The 18,260-nt window shown below is 38.0% G+C and overlaps 1 protein-coding gene and 1 long non-coding RNA gene across 3 annotated transcripts in view; one reads left to right on the top strand and one right to left on the bottom strand.

The window, feature by feature from the left end:
• The window catches only part of LOC147842240 (uncharacterized), a 1,176,585-nt gene that overhangs the window by 193,416 nt on the left and 964,909 nt on the right, over nt 1–18,260 (bottom strand). The gene's annotated exons all lie outside the window — the stretch shown is intronic.
• Nucleotides 1–18,260, top strand: part of nck2a (NCK adaptor protein 2a) — a 104,407-nt gene that overhangs the window by 16,208 nt on the left and 69,939 nt on the right. The window contains exon 2 of one of the 2 annotated variants that reach the window (XM_087266252.1): nt 4,651–4,776. The gene's annotated coding sequence lies outside the window, so the exon portion shown is untranslated. 2 annotated transcript variants of the gene reach the window in all.

Genomic DNA, 18,260 nt, shown 5'->3' with positions numbered 1-18,260 from the left:
CCATTCTCCCTCTTCCTGTTTGATAATGCAAAAAGTTTTGTTATGGTTATACCTGGTGTCCATGCTACTCCTGCATGTTCAACCCACATAAATATTCATTTTGAAAACACTAAATACCCTGTTTTAATTTGTAAACTCAACTAACTTGCCTTGTTTGGTTCAGTAAAGACGGACTGAAATGGAAACTTTTGAAAATAGAGGCCATGCTTTCCATAATCAATTCAATTCATCTTTATTTCAATAGCGCTTTTACAATGTACATTGTGTCAAAGCAGTTTAACATAGAAGTTCTAGTAAATTGAAACTGTGTCAGTTAGGCTTGGACGGTAAAATGGTATATCGCGGGATCTAAAAATAGCAACGGTGTCAGTTTCAATACTGTTATGCCGTCATAAAAAACAATGCACTTAAATAAGAGACAAGTTTTAAATATTAAGTATTAGTTATTTAATGCCTAAAATGTGTATGCGTGATTGTCATCACGGGACAGTGTGGAGGAGAGAGAAGAGAGAGAGGTGAGGTAAGATGGCGAGTCGCGCCCCAAGTGACCTGATCTCAAAAAAGAACACAATCTCTGCAGTTTGGCAGTATTTCCGGTTACGACCGAACGAGAAGAGAGACGTGGTAAATACAAACTAGAGGTCTGCATTCCCGATTCACAAGATTTCTTTTCGTGCAGGAATAAATTTCTATACATAAATTAATAAATAAATTTATACACATAAATAATGTGTATATGTGAAAGAGAGAGAGAGAGAGAGAGAGAGAGAGAGAGAGAGAGAGAGAGAGAGAGAGAGAGAGAGAGAGAGAGAGAGAGAGAGAGAGAGTGTGATGCTGTGCGTCGCTTGGTGCTGTCTGTGTGTCATATTTAGGACATCTTGTTGATTTTAGGTCTGGGTGATTAATCAAAGGCAGTTTCCATGCACATTTAGTCAGTAAAGATGAATCTAGTTAGCATCCAGTACATGCTTTCAGATGGAGCAGCACTTACTACTGATTCATAGTACAGTGATGTTCAGAATCAAAATAGTTTCAATCGAACATTAATAACATTGTGATTGTTCTGTGATGATGACAGCTGTTTACTTAGCTTCTCAGTGAAATGCTACACATGAAAATACCAGATATAATAACACGTTTTTGCTCCAAACTTCAGTCGAGTGTTGGAAATAAATCTTTTTATGAGCTGATTTTGTAGCTGTGTGTTTATTAGTCATATTGAATCAATGAAAGCAGTTAAATCTTCTGTTTATACTGTAACACTATGCTATGGGCTTTTCCTGGGTTTCTTCTTCATGGGTACTTGGAGTTTGGCGCTCAAGAGCGCCCTCTAGGGCATTTACTGTTAGATTTCACACACCCGTGCTTCACCTGTTAAGATGTACATGACAAATGCAGCTTTGCTGAATCATGTTCACAATTTTATTTTGAATAATCACCTAGTCCTAGCAGATAGGTATAGCTAAATCATGACACCACTCTCATTTCTGGCTAAACGGTGGCTTTACCAATTTAATTTCAAGAATGTAGCAGTCTGACCACCTTGCAAATGTTTGAGGAGCTTAATGTGTTGAGAAGCACGTGTTGACTATAGCCACATGTTGGAGACGGTGAGGTTAATTATCTGTGAGTAGGTGGCCGGCGGCTGTGTGTGCATTTGTGTCGGGATATCTGTGACTGCTGTGCAGCTCCACTGCCCAGGGCCTGAACACTCACAGCCAGCCTCTGAGATAAAGGTCACGACCACAAATTTGTGCTGTCAACCACATAGAAGAAGAGATGAGAGATTGAGCTGGAGGCAGGGTGAGAGATAGAAGGAAAGGAAGAAGAAAGACGGAGGAAGGGCATGAGAAATTCACACTCCAAACAAAGATGTACCATAGGGACAGCGAGCGAGAGGCAGGAAGTTGAGCTTCATGTGCTGCTGCTGTCACTGTCAAGTCTGATTCTGTCAGTGCGGTAAGTGTTTGCTGCTTTGTTTTGTCAGAGGGTTTGTTTGGAGCAGTGTTGGACGCTGTTGCTCCATTTAATTTAATTAACTTGGTTTTCTGCTTGCCTGGATCCAATTGTGCCTAAGTGTTTGGCATTGCTAAATAAACAGTTGGGCTCTTTTCTTTCTTTCTTTCTTTCTTTTTTCTTCCCCTTCTTATTAGGGTTGGTCAATAGAGCTTGAAAGTGATATCTTAAAGAGCCCCTATTATGTGTTTCTGAAAATGACCTTCCATGCAGTGTGTTACCCTGCTGAAAAATCCAGCTTAAACCAGCCTAGGCTGGTTGGCTGGTTTTAGCTGGTCGACCAGCCTGGATTTAGAGGGATTTTGGCCATTTCCAGGCTGGTTTTCAGCTATTTCCAGCCTGGTCCTAGCTGATCAGGCTGGAAAATGACCAGCCAAATCCAGCTAAAACCAGCTTGACCAGCCTGGTTTAAGCTGTATATAGCTGGTTTTGGCTGGACTCCCAGCTTGGCTAGGCTGGTCAAGCTGGTTTTAGCTGGTCATCTCCCAGCCTGACCAGCTAAGACCAGGCTGGAAATGGCTGGAAACCAGCCTGGAAGTGGCCAAAACCCCTCTAAAACCAGCCTGGTCGACCAGCTAAAACCATCCAACCAGCTTAGGCTGGTTTAAGCTGGATTTTTCAGCAGGGTACACAGCACTGAGTGAGAGCTGAGGGTTATGAGAACAGGTGTGGAAGTGGAAAAACACTCGCAATATTGTTACACAATGCACTTAATTCTAGTTAAAGACAAGTGCTTAGTGTTGTTACCAATGTCCTGTTACACATTTGAACTTAAACTTTCTATTCAGTGTGTTGTTACATGTGTGGAGTTACACTAGTATTACATAAATAAATACTATGTACCAGTGTGTACATACACTGTAGTTAAATACTACTTACACATTTAGTTACCATGTAAGTTCACAGGTATAAGCGACACTTAATATAAAGCAGGACCGTGTTTTTTAAATAAGTGATAGAACAATTGTTGACTAGAAAGTGCTGGTAATTATAGATCAAGTGTTTTCGAAAAAAGATAACTTTTTAGTCATCTTAAAGACTCATTAAAATGATGATTAACTCATCCAGTCATTATTAATATCCAATATTTAAACAGTCGTAGTCTCTATACAGGTAAATACACTTTGGCATTTCTACAATTTGAATGCGTACCTTGGCACTAAAGGTCAAACAACAAAAAATAAGGTCAAGAATTTTGGTGTGACTCTGGAGTCAGATCTGAGTTTCAATAGTCAGGTTAAAGCAGTCAGTAAATCAACATACTATCATCTCAAAAACATTGCTAGAATTAGATGCTTTGTTTCCAGTGAAGACTTAGAGAAACTTGTTCATGCTTTTATCAGCAGCAGGGTGGATTACTGTAACGGGCTCCTCACTGGCCTTCCCAAAAAGACAGTCAGACAGTCGCAGCTCATCCAGAACGCTGCTGCCAGGATTCTGACCAGGAAATCAGAGCACATCAGACCGGTCCTTAGGTCTTTACACTGGCTCCCGGTTACATTCAGAATAGATTTCAAAGTATTATTGCTGGTCTATAAATCACTAAATGGCCTAGGATGCCAATATATTACTGATAGGCTCACTGAATACAAACCTAACAGATCATACAGATCTCTAGGATCACCCTGCTGAAAAATCCAGCTTAAGCCAGCCTAGGCTGGTTGGCTGGTTTTAGCTGGTCGACCAGCCTGGTTTTAGAGGGGTTTTGGCCATTTCCAGGCTGGTTTCCAGCCATTTCCAGCCTGGTCCTAGCTGGTCAGGCTGGAAAATGACCAGCCAAATCCAGCTAAAACCAGCTTGACCAGCCAAGTCATTCCAAGAGTTCAGTCAAAGCTGGGTGAATCAGCTTTCAGCAACTATGCACCCCGCTGCTGGAATCAGCTGTCAGAAATGATCAAATGTGCTCCAACATTAGGCAAGTTCACATCAAGACTGAAAACACATCTGTTTAGCTGTTACTGAATGAGCACTGTACTACGTCCAACAGATTGCACTAATATGTTTTTCTCTTCTCTTTCATTCTTTTATAACACATTTGATCTGTTTTTATGTTTTTTAAAATTATTTTTATTATTAGTTTTTTTATTTTTCTTATACTTGCTTCTTTTATTCTTGTTTATGTAAAGCACTTTGAATTGCCACTGTGTATGAAATGTGCTATATAAATAAACTTACCTTGCCTTGCCTAGAAAGCTATAGCGAACTATCTGAGGATGCCCGAATCCTTTCTTGGAAGTCAAAGTACATAGAGATATACATCATAATGTGAATATGATACTATTAAATCTTTCTCATCTTCCTTTACTTTCAGTTGAGGGAACAGATTAGAGAACAGATAGAGTAGGACTTAGCATATGTTTTAATTAGGCTGTGTTTACATCTAAAGCTACGTGATCCTACCTGTTTTTCATCTCTGACCCTGTTCGCTCTCATAAATGAACTTTGAACATGGGTGAGGTTGAAATTACCCCTGCAGTATCGGGATTTCTGAGAAATTTCTCCTCTGGTAGTTCTTTTAAGACAGTACAGCTTGAACTCTGACCCTGTTTCTTGGAGTGTTTGACGTATGGGAACAGACAGACAATCCCATGATCTCTTCTTTTATCTTGGTTTCTCTGTTCTTCTTCCCCACAGGTTATTTTATTTCTTGCTTCCATTTTTCTCCTCTTTCCTGTTTTGGCACTCTTCCTTCTGGGAGTCTGTCGTAAATCTCTGGTATGACCAAGCCACATTCAGCCATAATCTGCAAGGTCACTCCTGGTAAGATATGGTGCCTTTTAAGGCTTAACATTTTCATCCATCTGTAGATTTTAAATATAGGCTACACTTGTTTAATGCTGTGGATTATAGCACCGTACTATTTATTCTAAAGAGTTTAGTTCAGCATGTACCAAAACAAACAGCTTTTTCTCTACATTTTGGCCTTCCATTCCCATTGAAGCTCTTTTTGTTCTGTGACAATTGATCTTTTTGGAGGATTTATTTTATTTGGTACCAATTCAGCTTTTAGAATTTGAAGTTTGAATTTGAAAACATTGTTTTGCATTTTTAATATTGCAATTGATTTTAAAGTCATACTTTAGGTATCTATAGAAACATTGTGTTGTTTCCTAAATGCTTTTGTCACTTTCGTTATGTTGTTAAAATATTACCTTTATAATATTTAGTGCATTAATAATATTACTTGTATTTCTGTAATGATGATAAATCATTTACTAATTAACAATTTACTAGTTATTGAGGCAAAATATGAGGTGTATTGTTGTTTTTCTTTACCTTACAAGTGTTTGACAACTCAAAGTACAGTTCTCATAACTGCTCTCTTAAATCAAAATTGCAAAAAACAAATCATAATTCTGGGGGGGACAAAATCTGAATTACAAGATGGTCTATTTTTTTATTTTATTTCTCAGAATCAAATTTTCTGTCTTGCGATTTTGACATTGTAAAAAATTACAGCTATTAATGTATGTATTTCAGTTCTGAGAAAATGTTTTTTTTTTCGTTTCTTTTCTTAAATTTTCTTTTCTTGTCTTTTCTTTTTTTTGATATGACTCCAATTACAGTCTTAAGTGTCAAATACAAACTTGCAAGAGAACATGGGTCTAAAAATTGCAGACTTTCAATTAGGGCTGTGTGATATGGCCTTTTTGAAATGATTATTATTATTATTATTATTATTGTTGTTATTATTATTATTTTTTTTTTGACCCAAAAAAATTGATTTACAGTTAAAATATATTTCCCCCCCACAAAAATGGCTTGGAGTTGAAGGTTATTAACTTATATGACCTATGTAACCTTATCAAAATTAATTATAGGAAATAAAAATGCTAAAGAAAATTAAAAGAAGTCATTAAAATGAAAATGAAGTCATTAAGATCAAATTTCACAAGCTCTATTTATAATTGCATACAAGACTTTTATAATAAGAATATTAATTAAACAATTTTTACCCAGAGAGAAGCACCATGTGTTAACATGAAAACCAATTTTCATTCAAACAAATCGATGTAAATCGATTTATTGTCCAGCCCTACTTGCAATACCTTTCTTACTATGTTTTTTTTTTTTTTTTTTTAACAGAAACAGGCTTTGATATTTGTACATTGACCCAGGCACACTATGAAATGGCTAAAGATTTTGCTACTAAAATGATTATACAAGAAGAATAGTGTGAGAACTTTACTGTGGTCTCTTAATGTCAACTCTTTTAGTAAGCTGATTTAAAGGAGCACTAAGCGAATTTGTCAAATTATGTTGATATTCAAAAGCACCAAAACCAAAATGTCTATAACCCAACAATACCTAACTCCTTTTGATATCTCCATTATCCGATTGTCAAGTGTGAGGTCATGCGAAGCGGCTTCTGAGTCCAATCCCTCTATTAAAGTCTGTGGGGAGGCTTAACAAATGGTAATGGTATCCGTTTGCAATTTGATGCAATGTTTTCCAAAATCACAATCGCAATATATATATATATATATATATATATATATATATATATATATATATATATATATATATATATATATATATATATATATATATATATATAAAGATATTAAAAATTAATTTTACCCCAGTATTTTCAATTGAATTTCTGGGCTAGCCTACAGCTAATAACGGTGCCTGCATTTAAACAGTTTTTCCTCTCTTTTTAAGCTTTAACAACCAAAGGGATTTATTTAACTTAATTATTTTATTAACATAATAACATCGATGATGTAATAGGAACCTTATGAAATTGAAAATAATCACATTAAGCTTGCACTGGAAGTTTATCATTGGCTGAAAAGCACTAGCAGTGCATATACTCCATTCAAATGAGTAGCAGCTTGGACCTGGAAACAGTTTTTCATATGTCAAGGATATGTCATGACTTAACAAGTGGATAGTTAGACACGCCCCTCTCTATCGATTGGCTGCAAGCGTGCTTTGTACGGTGTCTTACATTTGTTACCATGTATGTGTTAGAAAACCATTGAAAAGCCTAGTGTTTACATCCATAGATATATACACTAGATATCGCAAAGGGACCCTGAGCATGCGTCAAGATGCGGGACTTTAGCGCTGTCTACGGGTGTAGAAACGAGCAAACAAAGAAAACAAAGCACAAAGGCAGAACATTTCATAGGTAATATTATGTTTTTTTTCTGTTTTTGTATGTTCTGAACTTTTGTGCTAATCAGGTAACGTTATGATGATAACAGTCACTTACTGCATTCACCATAAGGCAAAGTAGCTCCAACTCGCACTAAACACTCGGCTTATGCTAGTTTTGTTGAATAAAATCAGCAAACAATGCAAAAGAAATATGACAACGAGATGCTGTGCTGCCAGAAACTTGTATTATTGTCGGCTAACGTTAGTGAATGAGTCGCTCGGGGGATTCATTCACAAACGAATCGCTCCCTCCGTCAGTATGAGAAGTGAAAGCAGGAGAGGAGGTGTGTTTCAGGACACGGATTAGATTAAATTTAACAGGGAGGGTGAATAGTACATTTCTGTACACACAAACACAAGCATTTTGTCAGGAATGCCCGTGCGGTCACTGATCCATCAATGTAGAAAAGTGATGTAAAATTATAATTTTCGTAATTAGAAAAATAAAATTACATACTAACATCCAGGAAAACTCCTGATCATAGATATATGTGTATATGTGTATATCTCTGGCTTTGCATGGCCACAGTCCTCCACTTTACCTTGGTCCCGCATTCATTTCAAAGGAGCGCTACCCTGTAGCAAGATGGCGGCGCTATTGACGCATTCCGTCCAATAGACAACAATAGGCCAGGCGAGATCTAGTGTATATATCTATGGTTTACATCTAAACACGGCCTTAAATATTGTCCATTTTGACACAATCGTTAATACACAGTTCACTTTAATTTGATGCCTTTTTAGGCACAGTGATAGTGACAGTATGCTTAATAGAATATATTTAAATGCTTAAGATAAAACCTTGTACATTTTGGCAAACCCTGCTATCATTTTTCCTGACTAAATGAGAATTTGCCTATAGATTATTTGTAGAATGTAACTCTTGCGATTTAAGTGTTCAGTATGCATCGGGTCATCAATTATACGCAGTAATTATGTGTGCCATCCTAGCATATCTGTAAAATGTGGGTGTGTGAACTTAGTTAAACTATTTAGACACCCCTTAGTTCATCTCAGTGGTAGATCCCACCGACCCACTGCTTTGTGTAAGTACCCCTGCTCTGCTTTCTCTGTGTGTGTCCACTGGCCTTGCCCTGCTTGCGCTGCAGTGTGAATTGCATGTCGGCTGAGTGTGCAGAACACTTCTTCTTTATTCATGAAGGGAAGGGAGTCCTACAGAGAAAGAGAACACACACGCGCTCTCCCTCTCACGCCACTCTTTCATGGAAGCACATGAAGGTATTTGCTGATGAAGCAGTGGAGTGTGTGTTTGTTGGATCAGTGCCACGGGTGTGCTTAGGCCATTGCCTCTAGGCTTGTGTTTTGGGTAGTCAACTAGTCGTCCATCAACCGGTTGACTAAGAGGTTAAATGAGCCCCTAGAGACTACTGGCCACATTTACTAACAGCTGACACCAGTGCATTTAGTAGTACTAGAGAATAGGAAATAATGCTCCAATGTGGTTTACTGAAGATCCAATGAAATTAAAATTGTCAATGTTAGTATCAGTATTGCTTGTATTTTAGATATCTACGAGGTAGTGTGCTCAAAATTCATGTTTAGAAGATATAAAACTGATATAAACATTTATACAACCGTTCTGTCTGGTTCTTGAATCTGATTGGCTAATAGCCGTGCGATATTTTGCCAGTAACATCAGACAAAGGCCTCTTTAAGGCTGATTTATACTTCTAGCGTCAAACGCTGACGTGCACCTCTCAAAAAATGTAACTACACGTCGCAACGATGCGTAGCGCAAGCTCTGTGATTGGTCAGCTTGGTAGCGCTGATGAATCTAGGCGGGACCGAGAGCCGCGCGAATGGCGCGAGCTGGACGCGAGCCCAATGGAGCGATCGTTTACAAGTGTGGAGTCCCGTGAAGGAGCTCCGGATGGAAAATTTTGTTCTGTGTTTACCTCATAGTTAAAGTTGTTGCACGTCCGCCGGTTCCTGCCTCAAAATGGGCGAGTTTGAGCCACTTGTTCATCCAGGAAGTGTTCAGAAAAAGCAAAACAGCAGAGAAGAAACTCGACACAGAGGAACATTTACACCTCACTGCCAACTAGCGTTTCGGAAGTGTTAATGCAGACCGACAGAGACAGCGCGCAGAAGTATAAATGCACAGCTACGCGCGTTGCATGCGCTGTGGGTTACGCCGGTCACTTGACGCAGAAGTATAAACCAGGCTTTACCCTACACCTTTGTGTATTACTCCGCCCACATACAGCCAGACACAAGCAGAGGGACACTCTACAGTTTAACAAATATTACTGTTGTTAGACAACATAATGTACTTTTGAGGCTTTTTTAGTCAAGAATGTAGTTGTTTGGATTGCGACTATGCAGTTTTTTTGTAAGAATAGTGCCGATTTTAAAATATTTACAATTTCTGAGAGAGCTCGTCGATGACCATTAGCCTCCCATAGAGTAGACCAAAGATGGTTGATGTTTTCTATCCACAAGGTGGCGACAGAACCGCATAATAAGCCCTTACGCTTAGGAGATTATAGCAGTCTGATTTCTAACTACAGCAGATCAAATCATTATTAAACTAGTAAGCATACCTGCCAACACTCCCGTTTTTCCTGGGAGTATCCTGTATTTCTTTTGTATTATTTTCCCGCAACCATTTTATTTCTTCCGGACAACTTCGTTTTTTTCTGCAAAGTCAGCATGTGTTTGTTGTTTTTCCTTATCGCAAACACAACAGCAGTCTGGTAGTGATTGCGTTGCTTTTGTCGGGGTCAATTATTGTGATATCTCGATTGCAACAGAGAAATACTGTAGACTGTAACACTGTAAGAAGATATCTCTGTAGATGGATGGCATTTCAAGTCAAGTTCAGCCTTATAATCTTAAAGTGTGAGCAAAATCAGCTGTTTTGTCTTCACTTTAGCCATTACGCTATATAGAGTCATTCAAACATTAGCTCTAAAGTGACGTCGGTGAATTAGTAACGGCTTCTGCTGTTTTGACGTCAGCTGCAGATGTGAATGAATGCCATAGTTCCTATTAAAAAAGGGTTTTTAGACTCTCCGTGATTGATTTTCTTTATTATATACACTATTGTGCCGTCGAAGTGTTGTATAAACACAATATCACACTCTTAGCAGTGCGATATGGCTGTATATTGTATTATCGGCCTTATTAATAAATTAATGATTTTTAAACATGACTATTAAAAATTTGCATTTTTCTAGAGTAGGATAATATCATAAGAAGTAAAGTTATCGAAATACTGAACAAATATATATATATAATATATCACATTTCAGTGTCATGCAGCCTTACACTGGACCTTTTTAAATTCTCATATTATGGGATAAATAAATAAATTATCCCTCTTTATGGTATTTTAAAGATTCCTAAATTTGTTTCGGAGCCCTCCTATAATAGATTTACACAACCCAACCTCACGGCAATTCGTAACATTTTGATTTAGTGGCTAATTCTTATGAATTAGTATGATCTAATTCATACAATTTTGTACTTTTTGCTCATCACCCAATGATGGTTCGGTTTAGGGGTGGGGTTGGGTGCCACGCCTCCTTTTTAAAATCGTACATTTTTGTACAATTAAACGAAATCCTACAAATTAACTACTAAACTGACAAACTTTTTACGTTTTCTCGTGTGATCAGGCGTCCATTGTAGGTCAAAAAACACTTTTTTTGTAATATACTTTTCACATCACTTCGTTTCTCAGAGTCTCAAATTATTCTTTTTTTCAACCCCTCTTCTACGTGAGCCTGCTCTACTGTGATTGGTCAAACGGCTTAGTCTGTTCATGTAAAACATGCATTGGAGACAAAACATCCACAAAAACAATGAAGTAAAACCAAACAAACAACAATAATTCGGCCTGTAGCCAGCCTGGTGAATGGGTATGTTCTTTTTTTCTTAAAAAGTGGAGCTTTTTGCAGTTATTCACCTCATTTTCTATTTATTTACGAGGTTTAAGCACTTTTTAGCTTTATTAGCTTGTTGGATAGTCATAATAACCACTCATTTTGGTATATACCAAAACATTTCCTAAAGATTTCGAATAAAGAACTAATACAATAATATTTACAAAAAATATATAATATTTATTTTAAAAATAACATTTTTAAAATAGGAATATTTTGAAGGTTTTAAAAAACAAAAAAAGTTTAGCCTGTTATCATTTATTGGGCAATTAACAAACTAGCCAGCACATACAACTTTCCTTGGTCGGAATTTCGTACGCCTAATTTGACAACAAAATTGCCAAATGCTGTGTCTCAAATTCAATTCTGACAGCCAACACAGAATTGTTCTTGGTCTTAAAGCCTTTTTTGATGGGTTATTTTTACAATTTTGGCATAGCAGTCTAAGTAGGGCAAATGAATTCATTTATGGGACAAATTCTGGACCTTTGTCAGAATTTCAGCTTTGGCTGTATACACTTTAGGACATAAACTTTCGTGCGTGTTTGACCAGTTTCATTCAAACCCAATTCTAGTAACAAAACACTGGAAGAACTAGTAGATCCACTCTAATCTTCATTGAAAGCATGACTTGAGATAGACGTTTCTCAGTCAAAAGATTGTAGGATATTAAGCAATACACGTACAATCGTAAACAAGAATGCAATCAGATGCATTCAGACTATTCACTGCTGGAAACACCATAGTGCACATGCGTTGACCCTAACTTAATCCTGAACCTTATCATATCCTTTAGTCATAAACAACAAAGATACAGCAAATTTCTTCTCTCAACTATAAAGGCTTCTTCACATGATGTCACTAACACCGTTCAACTGAAGATGAGGCATTGACCCATGTCATCTTTGCACATCAGTAGTCCGTTTCCTCACCATCTGCCCTAGCTTCAGCCTCAAATAGAGAATCCAGATTGTTTCATTGTTGGTGGGAACTTTCCTTGCTATTAAACAAGGGGAAAAAGACATGCATCAGTGCTGTTTATGGATTTCTGATGAGAGATTTTCCTATGGAGTTTATGGATGCATTTCAGACGGCTTCGAGTTGCAGTTTCAGCCTTGGAGATTAAACACCACAGCATCAGTTGGCAAGCCTGGAACCGTTCATCTGTGAACGCGAGTATGTGGCACAGCTTTGATGGATGTAACAGATTGGATGCCGAGGGGTTAATCTCTGTGCAGTAGGTGGAAATGTGGATGGAAAAAATGAGTATGAATGGCAGAGAGACAAGCGACAGGAACGACCTGACCTGAGCCTGCACTGCGGAGACAAGAGAGTTTTGGACTGCTGCCAACTCTCTTGTTTTTTTTTTTTTTTTTGGTCCGACTGGAGCCTGTGCGGTGTGGTATGTTGGCGCATTATTTATTTGTACAAGTGCTTATACACACAGTCACAAACCCAACAAGAGCTTATCCAAACAAACTCTGACAAATGACTTCCTTATATCCGTTAGTATTGTGTTTGGGGTGTGAACAAACACAGGTTAATCTGTTAAGCTTTTATGGCCCAAGCAAACACAGACATGCTGTCATTGTTTTTAACGTTTGGTTTAGAGACTTCCTTCTTTTTTTTTTTTTTTGCTTTTATGTAGTACATTGTTACATATAGTTTCATAAATCCTGGTTTTAGGAACAACAAATAAAAACCTGACCTCAAGTTGATCATTTAGTATCAGAAGTGGCTTATATGCAAGGAAAAGGCTCTAGATTACGCAGATTTTACCAATATAAAATATGATCAAGCCTTAATTCTTAATTATTTTATTAGGACAGTAAGGTCTGACTTTGCTTGGACAAAAGTCTTGTCACTTAACAGAAATAATGTACAGTATAGAATATAAAGTCATGGTGCAGTGGAAAAAAATGAATATTGTGTATGACTCCCATGAGCTTGGAGGACTACATCCATACATCCTCAAATAACTTATTAATAAAGTCATCTGGAATGGCAAAGAAAGTGTTCTTTCGTCATCTTATCCCTTACATTAGGAGTGTCAAAGTTCTGTTTCTTCGGTGCACCGCGATGCAGACGCGGACAATTCGGTTTCGGTTCAGTAATAATCATAACCAGTTATTATGTACTGACGTCATTTATGTCCTATGCGCTATGTCGCCGTAGCTTACAATGGCGTGGGAGGCGAGCTCGAGTATTTACAGCGCTCCAACTACTTAAAAACACAGAAAATGTGCACTATTGGACTGCTTATGTGTTTGCTGGACAGTCTTCACTGATATTTACAGCAGAAGCCACTATTTCACTGCCATTGAGAGAATGAAAGTAAACTCTCTCTCTCTCTCTCTCTCTCTCTCTCTCTCTCTCTCTCTCACTCTCTCTCTCCCATTTGACCTGCAGGCATGACTTCTTCTTCTTCTCTCAGCTGTTACAGCGATACTTCTGGATAGAGCTCTGCATTTCTGTGGCTGTACCACGTAATCCGACCAGATTTCATCTAAATGTCCAAATAAAGCCCGGGAGCGGTCAATAACTCTGGTGAAATTTGAACGGGTTTGGGCGGTCCAAAATAATAACAATATGGCTCCCGAGCTAGCAAGCATGCGCCCGTGCGTGCGTGCTTATGTGTGGGAATGAGAGAGAGCGTGATGCTGTATCTCGCTTGTTTGGTGCTGTCTGTGTGTCTGTGTGTCTGTGTGTGTGTGTGTGTGTGTGTGTGTGTGTGTGTGTGTGTGTCTGTGTGTGTGTGTGTGTGTGTGTTTGTGTGTGAATGAGAAAGAGTGTGATGGTGTGTTGCTTGCTTAGTGTTTGCTGTGTGTTTCTATGTATGTGTGTGTTTGTTTATACAGACAGCTTGTTATCGCAACCCCCCCCCCCCCCCCATAGTCGTAACCGAACCGTGTGTCCAGTGTAGGTTCACACCTCTTTCAGATATGCTCAATTACATTCATGTCTGGTGACTTGGCTGGCCCATCCTTGAGCACCTTGACCTTCTTTGCTTTTAGGAACTTTGAAGTGGAGGCTGAAGTATGAGAAGGAGCTATCCTGCTGAAGAATTTGCCCTCTCCTGTGGTTTGTAGATCTAAAGACAAATATTTTGTGTTCTTCAGTACACACTGTGTGCCAAATAATAATAATAATAATAATACAAAAAAAAATAATATTCAGTTTTCCTGAGGCTGCAATTATTTTATCCCAAACAGTGCTCCCATTTATATTAAATTGCGTAAGTTCCAGGTCTTGTTTCATAAACTGCCAATTAAGAAAGTTTTGTGAGAACATTTATTTTCATCTTGTAATCTGCAGACCGTTGACCTTTTATTTTGAGTAAAGACTTCTAAAGTGAATTTAGAGCCAGTTTGGTTGCCTAATGTGAGCTTTAATTTTTCAGAGACATCATTTAACAAAGAAATAGACTCATTTTCATGCTGCATTATTAGATTTGCTTGCTAGAAAAATCACCTTTTCCATTCACTAATCTTCCTTTCTTTCAATTGCTCTTCATCATGTTTTATAAGCCATTTCTGAAATGCATCGCCGTGTTTACAGAGGAAACGATGTGCACTTTGACCTGACCGTTTCCTGTACAAAAGCACATTTGTCCATTTTGTTGTATCACATTTCTGTGTGTGTGTGCGCTGTTATTTTCCCCTGGTCTTCAGAGTCCAAAATGAACACTCTGCAAATGCATGTAATTGCTTTGGAAGATACACAAAATATAAGCTGTAACTTCATTAACAGGTCAACATATTTTGTACTTTAGATTTAGCTGTATGAATCCTAGTAAACCCAAGAAAAGTATGAATACCTCATCTCGGTGTGATTTCTCACTACATGTTCCGTGTTGATGTACTGTATGTTAGGTCAATACAGTAGGTGGAGAGTAGGTTTTTGTAGCTGTTTGAAAACATTCGGCCTCTTGAGTGTTTACACCACAAGACCAGTCAGATTAAATGCATTTTCAACTGCCCTTTTGCTTCTTGTTGAAAGTGTGGACAAGCTTAAAATATTTCAACCTGTATTTAGCATTATCAGACTCTAAATACCAGTGGGAAATGGAGTGTTTGACTATAGAGAGACCTTTTTAATGGTTTTAGGCTGTAATTTGACAATATGTCATATGGACAAAACGAAATGTAAGTCAATTAATATTATGCTCATATTATTTCGTATTATGTTCTAATATTATAGTTATTTTGTGGTGTTGTAAAATACATTGTTTTTAGCAATCATGTCGTTTCATCACTTTGCATGACTGCAATCGTACACACTACAATGGCCGTGTAGGCAGAAACCTGAATGACTGCATGCAAACAAAGTTGAAAGCTTGAAGGTGTTTAGCAATATTTTAGGTTAGCTCTGTAATCATTTGTTTTTGAAGAGTGTTTTATATTTGATTAATATTTATTTCATATTTATGCTTTCCTAATCAAACCTTTGCGCTTAAAATTGGAAATAAAGTGAGACAAATATTCATGAAGGAGTACATTTTTGAATATATAGTATTTTTTTTTAAATGCATCTTTGCACATAAAAACGGCAAACGCAGCACTCAGGAACAGATTAAAACAGTTGTTATGTGAACTTGCTGAAGTAAAAAGCCTGCAATGCTTGCCCTGCCTTTGTGCTCTTCTTATTGGCTCACTGCTCTAGAACTGAACGCAAATGATTGGTTAATATCAGCTGTCAATCACTCAGTCAATGCCTTCAGATGACGCGCGAAAATGTGAAGCGCTGAAGATGAGAGAATGAAAATAACACTCACAGATTTACCTACAGTTACTAATAATGGCACATCTTGTGATCATGTCTTGAATGTTAATCCATCATTTGCACTTTTCCAAGAGTGGATAAAAGATTTCCAGTGGCTTCAAGTCCGCTATGAAAATAACTAAAGTCATTCACTGTAAAGTCTGTGTAACGGGGTTTGTAGGTAAAAGCGTTTGCCATTGAATCCACACATTTCAAGCACAAGAGGTTCTGTATAATCCTTCATTTGATCCTCACGATGCTGTCAGCCGTGCAAGCGGCAGCTATATGTAAAATTTAACGCAGCTCAAGAAAAGAGTGTTATTGCTATTAAGATGACATGCAAAAAATAAGTTATATATCAATATAATTGTGGGGCATGGCGATGGACAGCGATGCCGGCTCAGCATTGGGATGTTTGTCGGCCATTGGCGGCACAATCCTATTACCCACTGCGCCACTGTGACGCCTGGCAAACATTCATTTTTAAAATTGGGATCCTTCAGAAATCATTTAATAACTCCTTATACTAGAGGTAGAGCTTTATTAGATGCTCGAATGTTTAAAAACGTAAATACATGACTTTACTGAAAATAGTATTTTCAAAAATATAGATATTTCGATATCAACACTATTTAAAAAGACAATAAGGCTTTTCTATCAAACCTGTCAACCCTGCCAATTCTCCCGTATTTTACTGTTCTATCCCGCTATCATCCCGTAAAGGTATTTTCCCGTATTTCTCCCGTATTTTCAGTGTTTCTCTGAACAGCCGAGCCTCCCTATACGCAACCCATACCGCCAAACCACCAGGGGTGCTCTAAAACGTGAGTCTGTTCTGTGCTTTCGCTTCGTTTAGGAATGAAAACACTTATAAATAAATATTTAAAACGGCGCGATTCCATTTCCTTTTGATTACAGGTGCCGTCGCCCATCTTATACAATCCTCAAAACAGTCATATAATGGTGCATGACTGTCAGCTGACGTGCTCCATAGTGATAAACAGATGCTGTTTCCCAAACGGATTCTGTACTCGTGATTTGAAGCGGAGAGAAAGTCTGGGTTTTGGGTGCATGTTTAAACAGACATACTCGCATAATTAATAATAATAACATATAAGGATGTCGATCTTTTTCCTTACTATGGTGGGCATATCCCTTATTTTCACATCCCAATGTTGACAGGTATGTTTTCTATACACCAATAATATCACCGTACAAAACACTAATTTCAGTGTGCTTTCAAATTAAGTTAATAAACCAAAACACACACACATTTGTAGGCTAACCTGAGCCTGCGAATGTTGAGCGTCACCTGATTTTCAGAGTCATCTGCATGCTAACAATGCCTGGCTCTTTATGGATCTCCTGGTGAGCTAATTGGATGACACGTTAATTGCTTGGGCCAGTACTCAGTGAAGTGGAATGGTAATTACGGGGTGCTGCTTCTAATAAAAAAAAGACTCCCTTACCCATCACACACATTTGGTTGGCAATATAGACGTTTTTTGCATTACTGGCTTATTAGGCAATGGGAATAGAGGTCTTTGACAGCTGCAAATGCGCCCCCAAGCTGAGCTGAAACCGTTGAATAGGGGGGGGGGGGGGGTGGGGGGGGTATGAAGAATCAAAGAGCGAGCGTCCTCGCTGGCCCAAAACCTCTCAGGCCAAACCAGATGCCTGTGTAATTGAAGTTCTGTTTCGTTGCCTGAGCCATCGCTGCGCTGGGTTGATGTCAACAGAAAAGGACATGCGGTGAACAGAGGCATGTGTGAATACTTGTTAGTGCTCCATGCTCCAAAATCCCACAAATCCCGTCCCTCGCCAGGCCTTGTTTAGCTGGCACATGGCTTTGCGATGACATCATCTGTGGGACGATAAAGATGGAAATTGAGAATCAGAAGGAGAGCCAACATAAGCCAAGGACAGGCGCTCAGCGGCACGTATAGACAGATTAAGAGAGCTAGAGATGAGGTTGGATTAATGCCTGTTCTGGCCTTTAGACTGCATTGAAAATGGTTACTATGACAAAAGACAGTGGCGACTGTTTCAAATCTAGTCACCATTTATTCGTGGTGCATGAAATATCAGTAGCATAGGACATGTATTGGTGTTAGAGGATAAGTGCCATTGGATGATATTGCATACTGGAATGAATGATGTTCACATCAATTGAAATAATTTTCCTTCAGCTTAGTCCATTTATCAAGGTTGCCACAGCAGAATGAACCAACAACTATTGTATATGCCCTTCCAGCTGCAAATTAAATTGATACAAATTGATAATCAACAAGTGCTAAAAATAAATAAATAATTATTTGCAATAAAAAACTATATATATATATATATATATATATATATATATATATATATATATATATATATATATATATATATATATATATATATATA

This window comes from Danio rerio, chromosome 9 (genome assembly GCF_052040795.2).
Source record: "Danio rerio strain M-AB ecotype USA chromosome 9, GRCz13ab, whole genome shotgun sequence".
Classification (NCBI taxonomy): domain Eukaryota; kingdom Metazoa; phylum Chordata; class Actinopteri; order Cypriniformes; family Danionidae; genus Danio; species Danio rerio.
The sequence above is the reverse complement of the archived record's forward strand: the minus strand, read 5'-3'. Positions and strand labels throughout refer to the sequence as shown.